We start from the raw sequence: 6,585 nt of genomic DNA on the forward strand, positions 1-6,585 counted from the left end.
CTAGCCAAATAAAGATTTTGCAACACCAAGTGATTCTCTGGTCTGCGGCTTGGTCCTGATCGAATGTAAGGCAGCAGTTCACCTTCCTGTCCTCTGTGCTGCGGGTTTCACTCATAAATTCTCTGCAGTGGAAATGACAGACTTGCTTAAACTTCCTAAGCAGGATGATTTTTTTTTTTTTTTTTTTTTTTGACAAGGGAAAGCCACAGTTGGGGAATTGGTGAAAATTCGGAATCGCAATGAAAAGGCACAAGCCATTGCTGCTACGTTTCTAAGGCTCAGGCATGATCCCCAGCTGACCAACAGGGCTGGGAGCGGTCAGTGGTCTCCCTAGGGGCCGAGAGGAGTGCGGGAAATCACTATAGTGAGTCACGCTCTTGGGTTCAAGAGGTGAGTGTGTGGCTATCTTTTGTTGTTGTTTAATGATTTATTTTTTAGAAAGAGTTTAGGGAGAGTGCAAGCTGGGGGAGGGGCAGAGGGAGAGAGAGAGAATCTCAAGCAGACTGCACACTGAGCGTGGAGCCTGACCTGGGGCTCAGTCCCACAACCCTGAGATCATAACCTGCGCCCAAACCATAAATCATACACTTCCGTGACCGTGCCGCCCAGGCACCTTAATCAAGTATGGAAGGGTTTTAAATAGCCAACAAGTCTTTAAGCCATTTTATTAAATATGTGAAGGGTCTGCTTTGTCTACATTTCTTCTTAAAAATCACTACTGTTTTCGGGTCACCCGAGTGGCTTATTCAAGCATCCGACTATTGACCTTAGCTCAGGTCTTGAGCTCAGGGTCGTCAGTTCAGGTGCCACAGGGCTCTACATTGGTGTGGACCCTCCTTAAAATCGCTACTGTTTTGGCTGTGTTAATGCACACAGCATCAAGATTCACTGTGGGACTTTAGGAAAATATAAGAGGTCCTCATCAATCCTTGGGTTTTATTTTTATTTCATTTATTATTATTTAAAGATTGTATTTACTTGACAGAGACAGCAAGAGAGGGAACACACAGGGGGAGTGGGAGAGGAAGGAGCAGGGAGCCTGATGCGGGGCTCCATCCCAGGACTCTGGGATCATGACCTGAGCCGATGGCAGACACTTCACTGGCTGAGCCACCCAGGCACCCAAGTCTTCATTTTTAAGAAGCAGTTTTAGGGCGCCTGGTGGCTCTGTGGGTTAAGGCCTCTGCCTTCGGCTCCGGTCATGGTCCCAGGGTCCTGGGATCGAGCCCCACATCGGGCTCTCTACTCAGCGGAGAGCCTGCTTCCGTTTCCTCCTCTCTACATCCAACGTGGGGCTCTAACTTAACAACCCTGAGATCAAGAGTCACATGGTCCTCTGACTGAGCCAGTTAGTTTCCCCCAATGTACATTTTTCTTTTTTTAAAGTTTTTATTTATTTGACAGAGATCACAAGTAGGCAGAGAGGCAGAGAGAGAGAGAGAGAGAGGAGGAAGCAGGCTCCCTGCTGAGCAGAGAGCCCAATGTGGGGCTCGATCCCAGGACCCTGGGACCATGACCCGAGCCGAAGGCAGAGGCTTTAACCCACTGAGCCACCCAGGCACCCCAAAGAGAAACTTTTTAATAGGGAAAAGTGAAAACAATGTTCGATAATAGAGAATTTAAATAAATACGCATATATACACACAAAATATATATATTTTTCTCTAGGCTTCACGCCTGATGTGGGGCTTGAACTTCCCAACCCTGAGATCAAGAGTCATGTCATGCTTTACTGACTGAGCCAGGCAGGTACCCCAAGAAGATATTTTTCTGTACCCAAATTTGATGTTAAAAAAAAAAAAAAAAGCAAATACAATAGAAAGTCATGAACAATGGTCATTACTGAATGATGGGTAATTAATACCTTTATTTCTACTTGAACCATTCTTATATTTCACAAAATTTCACCAACATACATAGATGGGCATTCTTTTTTATTTTTAAAAAACATTTTATTTATTTATTAGAGAGAGCACACCCAGGAGGAAGGACAGAGGGAAAAGCAGACTCCCTACTGAGCAGGGAGCCCAATGCGGGGCTCGATCTCAGGACCTCAGGATCAGGACCTGAGCCGAAGGCAGATGCTTAACCGACTAAGCCACATAGCACTGGTCCTTTATTTTTTAAAAAACAAAATGGCAATATGTCAATATCCCAGTGACTTGGTTAAAGGTTATAGAGTGTAAATACCTTCTCCAACTGAGACTTCCTGTGTCTACCAGTGACCACAAACTGGAAGCTAGTTTGCAGGTTCTGCCGGTCTGTCCCACAGGCAGTTCACTGGGATTATTTTAGGAACAACTGTTAAGTGCTTTGCCTTGGCGTCTCCATCCTGAAACAGAAATTCATGTTTTTGAAGTGACTGAACTCTGTAAGAGAACAGAATCAAAGCCCCCACTTTCTCAATATAACATGTATTCTCTGACTTTTTCCCATATCGAATTTTTCGGGTCCCTTCTTTTTGACTCTATATGCTTCAAGTCTTTGTTAATGAAATTTCTCTTCTAATGAAAAAAGAAAAGCCATTGCTCCTTATAACAGTTTCTTCCTTACTTGTAATGGTCCCCAACCAAAAACCTACCTATCCATCAGCGAGGGAATAAATGGGAATCCCTAATGTGGGGATGCCATATAAAAAGGAACAAATTACCGATACTCAAAACAAAGGGATGTATATAAAAATGATTATTTTCAGGGCACCTGGGTGGCAGTAGGTTAAAGCCTCTGCCTTTGGCTCAGGTCATGATCTCAGGGTCCTGGGATCAAGCCCCGCATCGGGCGCTCTGCTCAGCAGGGAGCCTGCTCCCCCTGCCTCTGCCTGCCTCTCTGCCTACTTGTGATCTCTCTCTGTCAAATAAATAAATAAAATCTTGTAAAAAAATGATTATCCTCAGTGAAAGAAGCAAGAGACAGAATACAGAAGTGTATGGCACCATATATATAATGGACTAATCTACGGTAACAGAAAATGGATCCGTGGTTGCCAGGGTGTAGAGGAGAGAGAAGTGTAGATTCCCAAGGGGCACAAAGACACTTCTGGGGGCTTTTATGTTATCTGTGCTGATGCTTTCACTGATACGTATATACGCGGCCCAGAGGCATCGATTGTACACTTGGGTTTGGTACAGTCTTGTCCCTCACGTCTACCTCCACAAAGCTCTGAAGAAAGAAGCGTAGAGTGAATGAGGTTGAGCAGCGTTTCCCGTCTTTGCGGATAGATTAAGGAAGCTCTGGGTGCTGGGGAGGTCTGCTCTCCTGGTCCTGCTGCTGGAGCCCCCGTGAAATACCGGGTGAACTGTGCTTTCTACAGGGGACACGAGAAAGACGGGTAGAAAGTGGGGGTGGCGAGAAGGAGACCTCCCTCCTCTTTTTTTTTTTTTTTTTTTTTAAGATTTTATTTTTTTACTTCACAGAGAGGGAGAGAGAGATCACAAGCAGGCAGGCGGGGGCGGGGGCAGGCTCCCCGCTGAGCAGAGAGCCCGATGCGGGACTCGATCCCAGGACTCTGAGATCATGACCTGAGCCCAAGGCAGAGGCTTAACCCACTGAGCCACCCAGGGGCCCGACCTCCCTCCTCTTGACCAAAGGAAGCTGAAGCCAAAATGAAACCACCGCCAACAAGAGCCAGGGGGAAACCATGAGGATTTCCTGTTTTTTTTCGTTTTGTTTTGTTTTCACTCAGATCCGTAACTACCATATAACAGAGTCCCACCAGCCTCTCCTGGAAGGTTTTCGCAGACTTGGGCATTGTGAGAAAGCTGCTTTCAGCACCAGGGAGAGCTAGCTACAATTTATATGCTGATGTATCCATATATGTACTTTTATATATAAAAGTAGTGGCCTGCTTTAAGTCATTAAGGATGCTCATTTTCTTATTACTAGGTGAGGACACGGATGTCTTTTGAGGTTCATTACCACTGCAATTCCTTAGATGTTTCCTGTTATACTGTCTGTTTTTCTATTGTTTCTATTTCTTTGTTAATGTTTTGTATATAGAAAGGATTTTTAAATCCTTGTCTGTATGGCTCTCAGCCTCCATTCCATTATATCCAGTACCATCAGAACTAGAGCTCGTCTAACAACCTCCAACAAACCATCGAGTAATGCTGACAATCCCATAAAATGCAGTGTGTATCCACAGTCTTTACACATGCCTATACCAAGCTCAGCACTGGGGGCAATGCTCCAGTTCAAAACGGGTCTCTCTGGAAAGCTCCCAGAAGTTCGTGGTTGCTTCATGGTGGCTACTGGAAGGAGCATGGAAAGGAAATTAAGAATATAAATGAACCATCCCTAACTTCCTGGGGACCTTCTGGGCTCATCCTAACTTCTTGCCCTTTGACACCATTAGCATTTTCAGGCTTTTTGTTTGTTTTTTGTTTTGTTTTGTTTTGTATTGTTTTAAGTGGTCTCTATGTGCAGCATAGAACCCAACATGGGGATTGAACTCATGACCCCGAGACCGAGACCTGAGCTGAGATCAAGAGTCCAACGCTTAACCGACTGAACCACCCAGGGCCCCTGTTTTATACCATTAGGACACTTGATTCGCTTACAGCGAATGGAATTCAAAACGTCACCAGAAAGCAATGTCAGGCGCGATGGGAAGATACGTTCTTAGTGACCTTCTGACTTACCTTCCCCTTGACCTTATCTCAGAGGTGTTCCCTCCGCCCTGCTAGTTTGGGTTCCTTCCTATGGCCCTGCAAACATCTGTTCTTACGAGTCAGTGTTATCTCTATCACCTGTCTCTCGGACCTTGCACGCCTACCGTTCCCCGACCCCTTACCACCCCATGCACCCCGGTTCCCAGTAGGAAAGCCTTTATTTTAGCAAATGCAGCTCCATATTCTTTCACTTGTGTTTTCTGTTTCAGTCTACAAGCGACTTCTAGGTAGGGACTATAGCTGATGGATCTCTGCTTCAGCTTCTGATGCAGGAAAAGTTGCAGTTACAACTTTTTTTTTTTTTAAGATTTTATTTATTCATTTGACAGAGAGAGATCACAAGTAAGCAGAGAGGCAGGCAGAGAGAGAGGAAGGGAAGCAGGCTCCCTGCTGAGCAGAGAGCCCGATGCGGGACTCGATCCCAGGACCCTGAGATCATGACCTGAGCTGAAGGCAGTGGCTCAACCCCACTGATGCAATGTTGCTGTTGTATTAATTAATTAATTTCTTTAAAAAGATTTTATTTATTTGTTTGAGGGAGTATGTGTAAGAGAGAGCTTGCCAGAGAGAGCAGGAGTTGGAGTCAGGGCAGAAGGAGAGGGAGAAGCAGACTCCCCACTGAGCAGGAAGACTGAAGAGGGGCTCGATCCCAGGACCCTGAGATCATGACCTGAGCAGAGGGCAGACGCTTAACCAACTGAGCCACCCAGGCACCCCTGTATTCTATCCGTTCTTTTAGGCATTTCATGAAATGGGGTTTATCTGACCCCTGTTGCTGCATTGTAACCAAAGCAGAAGTTCTGATTTTAGGCAATTTTAACAAATTTAAATTTAAATAGTCACATGCAGCAGGGAGCCTTTGTCCTGGAGAGCATGGGTCCAGACCCATCAGCACACCGGACATTTTCACCTACAGATCTGTCTCACCATCCTAGGCTCCATGCTCCTTGAAGGAAAATACATCAGTGTATCTCAGCACCAAGCCAATAATAGATACTCAAATAATTGTTAATTGAAAGAACAAGGAATAGGGGCGCCTGGGTGGCTCAGTGGATTAAAGCCTCTGCCTTCGGCTCAGGTCATGATCCCAAGGTCCTGGGATGGAGCCCCGTGTCAGGCTCTCTGCTCAGCGGGGAGCCTGCTTCTCCCCTCTCTCTCTCTGCCTGCCTCTCTGCCTACTTGTGATCTCTGTCTGTCAAATAAATAAATAAAATCTTAAAAAAAAAAAAAAAAAGAAAGACCGAGGAATATATTTTGAATCGTTGGCTTGGAAGAGATCGGAATCAACTAGTCCAATGCTCCCATTTTACAGATGAGGAAAATATAGGCCTGAAAGATGATGTAATCTGCCCAAAGCTGTTGAGCCACGTGGAATCCAAGGGCTGAACCCAAACTTTCTGGTTCTCAGTCCAGGACTTATTTTACTATATCATACTTCTTACAACATTTGACTCAATAAAATTGTGGGTTGTGGCATTTGTTATAACTCTCAAGAATTTCCAGGATGTATTGAATTTAATATTACTTCACCACCAAAATAAAAGAAACTTACAATTCTGCTGGGGCTCCCTTGACATTTTAAAAGGCTGTTGTCACATATAACTGGTGAAATCTGAAAAATTTCAGTTTCTTGCTTTTGAGAATATAGTGTTTTAACATTGGGAGAAGTTGGGAGACGGGTACACAGGACTTCCCCATACATTTCTCAGAAATCCCCTGTAAGGAGCACCTGGATGGCTCAGTCCTTAAGCGTCTCCTTCAGCTCAGGTCATGATCGGGGGTCCTGGGATGGAGCCCTGCATTGGGCTCCCTGCTCAGCAGGAAGCCTGCTTCTTCCTCTCCCATTCCCCCTGCTTCTGTTTTCCCCCTCTTTCTCCATCAAATACATAAATACAATCTTAAAAAAAAGAGAGAGCAC

Source organism: Mustela nigripes, chromosome 11 (assembly GCF_022355385.1).
Source record: "Mustela nigripes isolate SB6536 chromosome 11, MUSNIG.SB6536, whole genome shotgun sequence".
NCBI lineage: Eukaryota > Metazoa > Chordata > Mammalia > Carnivora > Mustelidae > Mustela > Mustela nigripes.